Consider the following 12,775-nt stretch of genomic DNA (forward strand, 5'->3'; position numbering starts at 1 on the left):
GCATGGCTGTAGGAGGGTGGTCACTGAGGCATGTCCATGAAGGGATCATCTTTCCTATGGCCCCTTCCCCGCTCTTTCTGCTTCCTGATTGCCAACACCAAGTATCGCTCCCCCACCATGTTCTTCCACCATGATGTTCTGTGCAGAGCAATGGGGTTGGTCCACCATGGACTAAACCTTGGAAACCACCATCCAAAATGAACTTTTCTTCCTCTAAGTTGTTCTTTTCAGGTATTTTGGTCACTGCCACAAAAAGCTAACACATTGAGTAGGTGATAATCCCATCTACTGCAGAAGCTGAGGCAAGAGGATCAAAAAAGTTCAAGACCAGCCTGGGTAACTTAGGGAGAGACCCTGTCTCAAAATAAAAAATGGTCAGGGATATAGTTCTGAGGTAGAAATCTCCTGGGCTCAATCCCTTGTATTACAAAAAAAAAAAAAAAAAAAAAAAAGGAAAGAAAAAGAAAGAGAAAGAAAAAAAAGTATTTCAGATAAATAAAAACTGACTTTGTCATCAGCAAATCCATATATCAGAAATGTTTTGTTGTTGTTTGGGGGTTGGTTTGTTTGTTTGTCTGTTTGTTTGTTTTTTGGTACCAGGGGTTGAAACCCAGGGTGTTTATCCACCAAGCCCCACCCCAAGCCCCCTCTTTTTATTTTTTATTTTGAGACAGGGTCTCATTAAGGTGTTTAGGGCCTCACTAAGTTGCTGAGATTGGTCTTGAACTTGTGATCCTCCTGTGTCAGTGTTCCAAGTCACTGGGATTATAGGTGTGCGGCCACCACACCTAGTTTACATATGAGAAATGTTGAAGGAAGTTCTTCAGTCTGAAGGGAAATTATACCACATGAAAATCCAAATCTACAGGGAAAAATAAAGAGCATCAAATGTGGTAAATAGTTAGGCGTGGTGGTACAGACCTGTAATACCAGAAATACTGAGAAATAATATTGAAATCTGAGAAATAATACTGAGAAAACTGAGGCAGGAGGACCATAAGTTTGCGGCTAGCCTGGGAAACTTAGGGAGACCCTACGTTAGTCTATAAGAAAAAAAAAATACTAAGTAGCTGGGGATCCTGGCATGGTGACACACACCTGTATGGTAATTCCAGCAACTTGAGAGAATGAGACAGGAGAATTGCAAATTTGAGACCAGCCTCCACAATTTAGCCCTATTTCAAAGTAAAAACATTAAAAGGGCTAAAGATGTAGCTTAGTGGTAGAGAGCTTCTGGGGTTCAATCCCCAGATAACCAAAAAATAAAAATAAAAAATAAAAAAAGTAGGTGAAGAAATGTTTTTTAATGCTTTTTGTCTTTCTTAGACTTTAAAAGGCAACTGACACTGGGCACAGTGGTGCCCGTCAGTAATCCCAGAGGCTCGAGAGGCTGAGACAGGAGGATCGTGAGTTTAAAGCCAGCTGTAGCAATGGTGAGGCATTAAGCAACTCAGTGAGACCCTGTCTCTAAATAAAATTAAAAATAAGGCTGTGGATATGGCTCAGTGGCCAAGTGCCCCTGAGTTCAATACCTGGTTACCCACTCCCTCCAAAAGACAACTGACTGATTAAAGCAAAAATAATAATATTCATTATATGGATATTGTATTTTAGGGATTTGTGGAAGTAAAGTATATAACTACATCCCAAGACTTCTTATTTTCTCTCCCACTACCTAGATCCCTAAAGGATTAAAAAAAGGCATTTAAAATTGGCTATCTTCAGATGAACTGCAAAGATCATTAATTTTCTCTTAGGAAGGAGCTTCATTCCCAGATTCCATTCTCTTTGAAGGCTTCTTGATGTCTTCCAGGGCCTGGCCAATCTTTCTGTTATGTTAGTTTTCCCACTTCTTGTTCATTCTCAAAAAAAAAAAAAAAAAAAAAAAAAAAGGAAGCTCCCTGATTGTTTTCAGATAGCAGGCACTGATAGTCTCCTCTCCAGGTCCTCCAGGTTTGGCATCCTGTTCTTGGAATAATTTCCTCCTCTATTTGTGTAGTGAATTCTTACTCATCCTTCAGGTTCAGGTTTTAGCTCAAACATCATTTCCCAGGGAATCTCTCACCACTCCTCCTACCATGCTCCATGTTTATGTCCATGCCTGGAGGCCCTGCTCAAAATCTCCCAGTTTCCTGGACAAGACACCACCCTGGTCCTGCCTCAGAACCCTGAGGCTGAGTCCATGTGACCATTAACCAGATGACCATGGGATATCTACTGCTATGGTTTGGGTGTATCCTCCCAAGGGCTCAGGTATGTCCATTTAATCCCAATTGTAAGGTATTCGGAGGGAAACTTAATCTGAATATGGTATTTAGAGGTGGCACTTTTGAATTGTTTAGAATTAGATAAAGCCTTCAGGGTAGAGCTCCCATTATTAAATATTTGTGACAATATAAAAAGTCTCTCTCTCTCTCTCTCTCTCTCTCTCTCTCTCTCTCTCTCTCTCTCTCTCACCATGGGATACTGTGTGTCACATTGGGACGCTCATCAGATGAGATCCTTAGCATAGGACTTCCAGAACCATGAGCCAAAATAAAACTCTTTTTCTCATAAAGTTAACCAGCCTCAGGTATTTCATATTGGTAATGCAAAACCGAGTAATAGACCTATCTATGTAGTTTTCACCTGCCTACCAGGAGAGTCATCTCTCCCCAAATGCTTGGACCTTCCTGAAATTGATTGATCTCCATTTTAAATTTCCCATTACTAACTGTGGAATTTTTCCTGCCAGGGCCACCTTCAATCCAGCCTGTTCATCAGAACTACCCTTGTTCATCCTGCCAGTAAATACCATTTTATATCTGCAAAAAAAAAAAAAAATGAGTTTGGGGGAATTCCCATCCTGAAGAGACAAAAGAAGGACAAACATATGTGGGGCCAGCCTGGGTTGACAGTCTCTCCTAGGTACTCCCATGGCACCTTCAGAGCACACACGACATCTGGTTGCAATTGGCTATAACTCTCCCCTCCATTGTATCCCCAGCACCCCGCCTAGAGGCTGACTGCATATATAAATTCAATCAATATTTTTTTAAAATATTTTTTAAATTGTCAATGGATATTTATTTATTTATTTTATACATGGTGCTGAGAATTGAACCCAGTGCCTCACATATTCAAGGCAAGAGCTCTACCACTCAGCTATGACCTCAGCCCTCAAAAATTTTTAAATGAATACCTGAAGAGTCAAGAAATGTGCAAACGGAAGGGGTTTGTTTACTAAAGCAAAGGGCAGCTTGAAGAAAGTATTAAATGTTCTGTTCTTGGCCCCATGTGGTAGTTGGTAGGTGGTGGTCACCTGAAAATCAGGGTCCATCCATTTCTGATACTAAAGAACACTTTACGGTCGTGCCTGTCTAAGAGGGTTTCGTTGATGGTTCTCTTTTGCAACAAAACACACTATATAATGAGATAAGTGGCATCACTGCCATAAAGGCCTGGGAGTAATAAGATAACGTGCTCTTAGTACAGTCTGTTCAATTATCCAAGTGCACTTGACATTCCCCTGTAATTCAGCGATTTGTAGTTCTGGTGTGACTGATCTCAAGGTGCCTCTAATCATGTCAAGTATGGCAAGTATGTCAACAGACTCTCAAATGAAATGAATTTACATTCTTCTTAATGCAGACTTCTAGGCCCCACCCAGATATATTTAACAGGAATCCCTGAAGTTAGGCCTAGAAATCTTCCCTGTGTAATAAATATTCTCAGATAATTCTCATAGAGTGCTTTGAAATCATTGTTCTGTTCCAGTTCTCTCACTTTCCAGATGAGTAAAGGGAGCCACGATGTCAATGACTTCCTACGGTCACATGGTGCCAGGATTAAGGCCAAAATCCAGGCCCCCTAATTCCAATTCCAGTGCTCCTTCAACTGCACCTCACTGCCCCTTGGAATCCCCAGACCCTCACACCTGGCTCTTAGGAAACTGAGCCAGTTTCTTAACAAGAGCACCTCCTGCTCTGCCTGACCTTGCCCTACTCTTCATGCAGTCTGTGGGTGCCGGGAGAGCAGAGGGCAGCAGGTGTAGAGCGTGATCTGTGAGGAGGGCCTTCTCTCAGCAAAGTGGCTGGATTGCAAGTGAGGGCATGAGACACCACCCCCCTGGTCTGCTGGAAGCCCAGCACCCAACAGTCGTTTTCCCACCCAGGCTTCACTCCACTTCTCCCACCCCATTTGCCAACAAATCCTCCCCAGCTCTTCCCAAGGATGAGATAAAAAGGAGAGAGAGCTGTGCATGTGTCTCCTCAAAACAGATGACACGAACAAACGAACCTAGAGGTTGTGAGTGGAAAGGCTGCCCAGGCCGTTTCCATGGCAATACCTCCATCCATGCCCTAGCAGCTACGTGCTGCCTGACATGTACACTCTGCCAGGTCCCTGGAGGGCACTGCTGGCTCTCACTTGCTCAGGGTTCAGGAGTGAGATGTTAATCCTAGGATTCAGACAATAATATCTAAAGGCAATCATGGGACCTTGAACCAGCTGGAGCTGAAGGCTCCTGCCTGTGAGCCCTCCAGGGAGGGACCGCTGCATTCCTCCCCCCACATCAGGGCCTGGCATGCTGCAAGTGCTCTAGCAGCTCGGATACTGTTGCAAGAATGGCTGAATGAAGGAGGGTCTCCCCACACTACAGTAAGCTCCTCTGCTGCTGGAGGTGAGAGGAGAGCAGATTCCAGAGGAGAAAAAAGGCAGGCCCTTCCCAGTTATCAAGGGCACACATTTATCTTCAGAGGGCTTCAAAGCAGTCCCCTCTGTATTCCTTCCACACCCCTCGATCCCCTGGCCTGCTGGCCTCCCTGAGCTGCAAACCATTACAAAACATTGGTCCTAAGGTGTTGTTGACAAAGTGTTATCTATCCCCCAGGGTCCCGTGCTGCCTCCCTCAGCAGAAGTTTCTTTTCACACCCTCCAAGCCACACCACCACATTTTGGGAGAGAGATATGCAGCATCAGATTCCTGAGAGAGAGAGAGAGAGAGAGAGAGAGAGAGAGAGAGAGAGAGAGATGTCAAGCACCTCTGAAGAAAGTCATATGCAAAGAGGCTACGTGGAGTCCAGCAGGTTGTTTGTCACATAGCCTGAAGCATCATTGAAAGCATACATCCTCAACCTCTTCTTCCTTTGAGGGCAGTTGTTATATTTGGAAATGGCAAACAAGGCTGAGATTGAGGTAGGTCAATAAGCTGGATAATGCCATGTGGGATAAAAATCTTCTGACAACCAGCATCAATAAAGTGGTTAAGACAGGGATTTTACTTGTTTGTTTTGGGTTTTTGGTGGTTTGCTGTTTTTGTGTTGCAGAATCAATGGAATGATTTCTTCTTCTTTTTTTCTTTCTTTCTTTCTTTCTTTTTTTTTTTTTTTCTTTTTGCTTTTTTTCAGTGCTAGGGGTAGAACCCAGAGCCACCTGCATGATACAAGGCAAGCACTTTACCACTGAGCAACATCCCCAGTCCCACTGAGTAATTTGAGAACTATTTTTGAAGTGCATCCCACAATCAGGTACCCACTCAGGTATGGGATCCCTGCCCTGGAGGTGGGAGAGGGTCTCAGTCCACTGGGGAGACAAACAGGCAACCCATGAGACCTAATTGCTTACCATCTCATCACAAAGCTTGAGACCTTGTCTACACTCTGACCCCCACCCTGCCCCACCCAACCCACCAGTCCCTTCCCTTTGTCACTTTCTTCTGGCCTCTGCTCAGAACACTGAACACTGCTGGAGAAGACTTCTCAGCCAGGTACAATGCCAGGGCTACAGCTCAGGAGACCCCCCAACAAACCCCAGTTCCTTGCCAGCTCTTATCTTCTGAGCTTGCTGGCTTTCCCACAACTGTTGCTTTACATTTTAACACTGTCTTCATGCCCCCTGGGCCATCATCTCATCTCTCAATAGCAGCAGATAATTTATCTAATATTTTCTTGAGAATATAGAAGCCAGGGCTGGGCGTGGTAGCACATATCTGTAATCCCAAGACTTAAACAGAAGGATTGCAAGTTCAAAGCCGGTCTCAGCAGTTTATCAAGGCCCTAAGCAACTCAGCAAGACCCTGTCTCTAAATAAAATTCAAAATGGGCTGAAAATGTGGCTCAGTGGCTAAGCTCCCCTGGGTTCAAACCCCAGTACCAAAAAGAAAGAAAATAGAGGCCGTGAGGCAGGAAGCCTGGAAACCTACCCAGGCTCCCAGTTTCATCTCTCTGAGGATTAATCCTTTCTGTGTCCCATTTCAAGGAAGGAGGCCAGTCTTCTCCTGTTCAGAGCCAAGGCCTCCCTCCTAGGCTTCACTCCTGCCCTCCTCCCCAGAGAACTGGCTCCATCAACTTTGTCCTTCCTGCTGATTTTATCTCTACATCACATAAACATACTCATGTGATCCCCTGATGTTTACATACAAGTCTAGGGCCACAGCGACAATAAATCTTGACCCCCTGTCCCCTCTAGGTGCTGTTTCATATCACTCTTTCCTTCCCTAGTAAAGTCATATTTAAATTTAAAAAAATCTTTTGAGAGGTTAAACATTCATGGAAACTAAAAAATAATCATATCATTGCCAAAAGCTCCGTCGTTGTCCCGAATGCCAATCAAATAACAAGACGTGATTTTGAGAAAGAGAGCCAGTCATTCATAAAAGTATATACTGATGCTGTTTTTTTTAGTCCTCAGACTAACTAACCCCAAAGTTCACACAATGGACATATCAATATTTCACAAGTCTTTGATTGGTAGATGTTTGTATTTACCTTTTGCTATTTCAAAAATTGCAGTTAATAACCCTGTACACTGTCATTTTGTATATGAATATTACTATAGGATAAATTACTATATGTGAACTTGTGGAATCAAACTGTGTGTGCATTTGAATTTATTTTCTCCTTTGGTACTAAGGATTGAACCCAGAGGTGCTTAACCACTAAGCCACATCTCTAGCCCTTTTTACTTTTAATTTTGAAACAGGGTCTCATTAAGTTGCTTAGGGCCTCACTAACTTGCTGAGGCTGGCTTTGAAAATGCAATTCTCCTGCCTCAGCCTCCTGAGCCACAAGGATTATAGGCATGCACCACTGTGACCAGTGCATTTGAGATTTTGACTGATACTTCCAAGTAAGCTCATGATAGAAAATATACCAATTTATACTCCCACCAGCAAAGAATGAATGGCGCTTCTCTAAGGCCCTCACCAACAACTAAGTTACCTAACTTTTTCTATTTCTTCTCAGTCAACCTAAGTAAAAAATGATATTTTAGTGTAGCTTCAATTTTTCTTTTACAATTAGTGAGAATGGGCTTTGGGCTTTTCCCTATGTTTAAAAAACATTTCTATTTTCTTTTCTGTAAACTGTTCATATCTTTTAGCCATCTTTACTTTGGGTTGTCTTTTTACTTACTGGTTTGTGTGAGCTCTTTATATATGAATGAATTTTTATGAGGAGTGGCCTTTTTTTCTTTTTCCAATCTGCTGTTTCTGTTTGGATAGTGCCTATGATGGTTTTTATAATATGATTTTTTAAATTGTGGTAAAATATACATAACATGAAATTTATTCCCACCTTTTGTTGTTGTTGTTGCTGTTCTGTTTTTTAGAGTTGCTGGAGAGTCAACCCAGGACCTCATGCACACTAGGCTGAGCTACATCCTCAGCCTACGATATACCATTTTTACCACTCTCAGTGTACAATCCAGTAGCTTGAAATACATTCACACTGTTGTGCAACCATCCGCACCATCCATCTCCTGAATTTTTTATCTTTCTAAACGGAAATTATGTTGAAACTATTAAGCAATAATTCCCTACTACTAAATTTATCAGCTGTTTCCATAGAACTTTTAAGTTTCATAATGTACAAAGAAAACTATCCTTTTACAGATTTTTTTTTAATATTTATTTTTTAGTTTTCGGCGGGCACAACATCTTTATTTGTATGTGGTGCTGAGGATCGATCCCGGGCCGCACGCATGCCAGGCGAGCGCGCTACCGCTTGAGCCACATCCCCAGCCCCAGATTTTGTTTTAATTTGTCCATTTTTCTTTTCATCAGCAACTTTCCATACTGGTTTCATTCTAATCATCAATCAAGGATACTGGTTTTTTTTGTTTGTTTGTTTGTTTGTTTTGGTAGCAGGGATTGAACCCAGGGGTGCTTAACCACTGAGCCACATTCCCAGCACCCTCCCCTTTCTTTATTAGAGTTGCAGAAAACTTTTTTTTTGTTAGCTACTCTTTTTTTAATTCTAATTTGTTATATATAACAGCAGAATGCATTACACATATAGAGCACAATTTTTCATATCTCTGGTTGTATACAAAGTATATCCACACCATTTGTGTCTTCATACATGTACTTAGGGTAATGATGTCCATCTCATTTCACCATCTTTCCTGCTCCCTTGCCCCTCCATTTCCCTCCCACCCCTCTGCCCTATCTAGAGTTCGTCTATTCCTCCCATGCTCCCCCTCCATACCTCACTATGAATCAGCCTCCTTATATCAGAGAAAACATTCGGCATTTGATTTTTTGGGATTGGCTACCTTCACTTAGCATTATCTTCTCCAACTCCATCCATTTACCTGCAAATCTATAATTTTATTCTCTTTTATTGCTGAGTAATATTCCATTGTGTATATATACCACATATTCTGAGCCTCACTAAAATTCTCTGTTGACATTTGCTTTTATTATTTGTTTCAGTCACTACATGAATGTGTGCAAGCCAACACAAATACCATGGACTGTTATACTTTCCTATATTTCTCAAACTGCCTACAATGGATATATATTGCTTATATTCAAGGTGAAGGAGGGAGAGTTTTAAAAATTGCTCAGTAACATGTGTTGATCTGGATTTCACCCCTCAGCATGTATCTGCCCGGCACAATTTCATGTGCAGGTGGATTTTTTTTTTCGGGGGGGACAAGTACTGGGCATTGAATCCAGGGGTGCTTTCCCACTAAGCTACATTCCCAGCCCTTTTTATTTTGATACAGGGTCTCATTGAGTTTCTGAGAGTCTCACTAAAATGAATGAGGCTGGCCTCAAACTTAGGCTCCTCCTGTCCCAGCCTCCCTGGTGGCTGGGATCACAGGTGTATACTACCACACGAGCTCATGTACAGTTTGATAAGCCTGATCTTTACGTTTCATCCATGTCATAGAGAGCTTGGTGGGGGGAGATGGCCCAAAACTAGATCTCTGCCTCCCTGTGGGTTCAAATGGCACTCTCTGGGCAAGTCCAACCCAGTTTATTGCCCTTGCATTCAGCCTGCATTATACTATAGCCTTATCAAACTGGCTATGAATGTCCTTGTCAAAACCCTTGCAAAATCCCCCATTCCTTCAGTCAACAAGGGTTAATTAAGTCTCAATCATGCTCTGAGTCTGTGCCTATCTTATTTCCTTAACAAATGAGTCTAGAACAACATGAAGGAAAGAAAAAGGTCAAGCTGACATGTTTTGTTTTTAAAATCTCAGGCTGAATGCTAGTGATTGTACCTATTCCAAAAGTCTGCTGAACTTTATTATTATTATTTTAAACAATCTAGTCTAGAATCTTGTCTGGGATTGAAGCCAAACTCTGTCAGTGGTATTTTGAGAAAGCTGTGTTCTTCTCCCCTTGGGCATCCAAAGGACTTTTATTTTACTCTCTTCTTTCAGGATTTCTGTCATTGTCCCGATATGTTTCAGAGAGCACCAGTGGGCTATTCCTCTATCTAACAAACCTTCCAACAACTGACATATAGTTCCTCTGTACCTGGAGGCTGAAACTCAATGTGCCCAACACCATGCTGGAAACACTTTCCTTGTCCCGGCACCAGTGTGACAGAAAGTCCAGAGGACTCCAGGCACTGATCAAGACCTAGAGAAAACTTTTCCTTTAAATTCCAAATACAATTGAAGATACATAGTTTTAAAATAAAACTATTAAAAAACAAAAGCACATCTGTTCTTTCTCAATGAGCAAAGAACTGCTGGATAATAAATACTTCAAAGAACTTATTGGTGATAATAAATACTTCAAAGAACTGAATGGCAAATGAAGGAACGAATACAGTATCACAAAGTAGGCCCATTAATGAGAGGTTCCAACTATAGCAAATTACTTTTTACTTTAGAATTTAGAAGGAAATTAGATGTATGACCCCAAGTTCTTTTTATTTATTTCTTTATTTAATTAGTTTATTTACTGTAGTACTGGGGATAGAACCAGGGGAGATGTACCACTGAACCATATCCCCAACTGTTTTTATTTTTTATTTTGAAAAATGGTCTCATTAAATTGCCAAGCTGGCCTTGAACTTGCAATCCCTCCACCTCAGCCCCCCAAGTCACTGGAATTATAGACCTGCATCACTGCACCTAGCCTATTGTTCTTTTTAAATGTGAGCCAGAGCCAGGTGTAGTGGCACAAGCCTAGATTCCCAGCTGTCCCAGAGGCTGAGCAGGAGGACTGCAAGTTTGAGGCCAGCTTAGGCAACTTAGCAAGACTCTGTCTCAAAATTAAAAAAAAATAAAATAAAATAAAATAGGCTGAGGAAGTAGCTCAGTGGTAGAGTGCCCTTGTTTTAATCCCCAGTACCAACACCAACACCACAACAACAACAACAAAAAAAAAAAACACAGCCCAGAGATGTTTTTAAAAATCATATTGTCTTTAATATGGTGTCTTAGTGCAGCAAGTAAAAAATTTTTTCAGGGTTCATTCTTTTTTGGCAGAATCTATTTTAGATACAGGACTTGTGGGAGCTTATAGAGCAAGAGCTTCCTAAACTCTTATTCAGCTCGTGAGAGTAATTATAGAAGCTTTATTTCAACAGTGGTTCTCAAAGTTGAGTGAGCCTCAAATTCCCAGGAGGTCTTACTAAAATACAGAGAGCTGGGTTTCACCTCAGACTTTCTGATTCAGCAGATCTGGAATGTAGCCAGTGAATTTGAACTTCTATCAAAGTCCCAAATGATGCTGCTGGTCCAGAGATCACATTTTGAGACCCAGTGTGTGCCATAAGACCTTGGAGGTTGCAATGAACAAGCTGATGGGCAACAAACAAAAACACAGGTTCTTGGTTTTTTGGGATTATTTTTTGTTTTGTTTTGTTTTTGGCACCAGAGCTCCTAACCACTGGGCCACATCCTTAATCATTTTTTATTTTTTACTTTTTATTTTTTTAATTTTGAGACAGGGTCTCATTAAATTCTTTATGAACTTGCGATCCTCCTGCCTCAGTCCCTCCAGCTGCTAAGATTACAGGTGTGCACCACTATGCCTCGCTAAAATACAGGTTCTTTGTTTGTTTCCTAGGTGTGTGTCAGCCCACCTTGCATCACTATACTAAGTGCCTGAGATAGTCAAATTAAAAATAGGAAAGGAGCTGATGTGGTGGCACAGGCCTATAATCCCAGTGACTTGGGAGGCTGAGGCAGGAGGAATGCAAGTTCAAGGTCAGTCTCGATAACTGCCAAGTTCCTGTTTCAAAGCAAAATTAAAAGGACTGGACATGTAACTCCAGTGGTAGAGTAATTGCCCAGAGAGTGCAAGGGCCTGGATTCAATTCCAAGTACCAAAAATAGGGAAAGGCTTGTTTTGACTCATAGGTGTGGAGGTTTCAGTGTGCGGAGAGTTGGCTTATTGGTTTTGAGCCTGTGGCAAAGGAGTAACACCATGGTGGAGAACATGTAGCTGAGGAAGCTGCGCATAGCCAGGAAGCAAAGAGAGACACAGGAACAGGCTGGAGAAAAACATCTAAAGTTAAGAAAAAGAAAAGTGTGAGGGACACTTATTGGAGAGTTTCACATTTCTATCACTAGTTACAGAGAGCAAAGGGGGAAAGAAAGTATGAAAATACCAGCTAACATTTGTAGCAAGCGGTTCCATTGTTCTCTGTTCTCATGTGCATCAATTCATTTCACCTTCCACCAACCCGAGATGGGCATTGTCAGGTTGTCATAGTCATCATCATTGTCTGCATTTAATAGATGAGTAAACTGATGTACACAGCTAGTAACTGAAAAAGTCGGGATTGGGGGCTGGGGCTGGGGCTCAGTGATAGAGCGCTTGCCTAGCATGCGTGAGGCACTGGGTTTGATCCTTAGCACCACATAAAATAAACAAATAAAATAAAGCCATTCTGTCCATCTACAACTACAAAAAAAATTTTTTTTAAAGTCAGGATTTGGACCCAAGAATTTTGACTTCCATGTTAGCATGCAAACCACATTGTGGACCTTCCTGAGGAATATCTGAATCTTTGGCCCTCTCTTCACTAGAAAAGATCTTATACATGTCTTTCCCCCATATTCTCTTACATAAATTCCTTATGGACAGTCATTTACTCAGGGCCACTGAAAAATCAGAGCTGTCCCATTACACACCATGAGACAAAAGGCCCAGACCCCATGAGCACCTGGATGGTTGTAGGCGACATTGCATCCGGCCCTTTATATATATGTATGTTGTCTCTAATGCCCAACATCCTCCAAGGAAGATTGTTGTCGTTTTTCCTATTGTAGAGAAAGTGTAGCTCAGAAAGGGATAAGCAACTCGCCCCATCTAACAGCAATTGGGTTGCAGAGCTGGGATTTGAACCATGGTCTCTAATTTCAAAACTCAGCCCATTTCTCTGCCTCCTAGGGAGGTGGAGTTGCTTTCTCATCATGGTAGTCAGAGGTCAGGAGGAAAGAAGGCAAAATGCCAGGACTGGCTTCAGTCTGAGGACTTGCCCAGGGCGGGGCGCTGGACTAGGGAGACAGGGCAGCATGGGGTGGGAAATGGGAGCAAACT

At 42.1% G+C, this 12,775-nt stretch overlaps 1 long non-coding RNA gene across 1 annotated transcript; it reads left to right on the forward strand.

Annotated features, from left to right (window-relative positions):
- Positions 1-4,995: 4,995 nt before the first annotated feature.
- LOC308632340 lies at positions 4,996-9,775 on the forward strand. Its single transcript, XR_014018522.1, has 3 exons — positions 4,996-5,175; positions 5,388-5,507; positions 9,655-9,775. It is a non-coding gene; the product is annotated as an uncharacterized lncRNA (long non-coding RNA).
- The last annotated feature ends 3,000 nt before the right edge of the window (positions 9,776-12,775 follow it).

The sequence above is a fragment of the Spermophilus citellus genome (genome assembly GCF_964194105.1).
Source record: "Spermophilus citellus genome assembly, chromosome: 13".
NCBI classification, from domain to species: domain Eukaryota; kingdom Metazoa; phylum Chordata; class Mammalia; order Rodentia; family Sciuridae; genus Spermophilus; species Spermophilus citellus.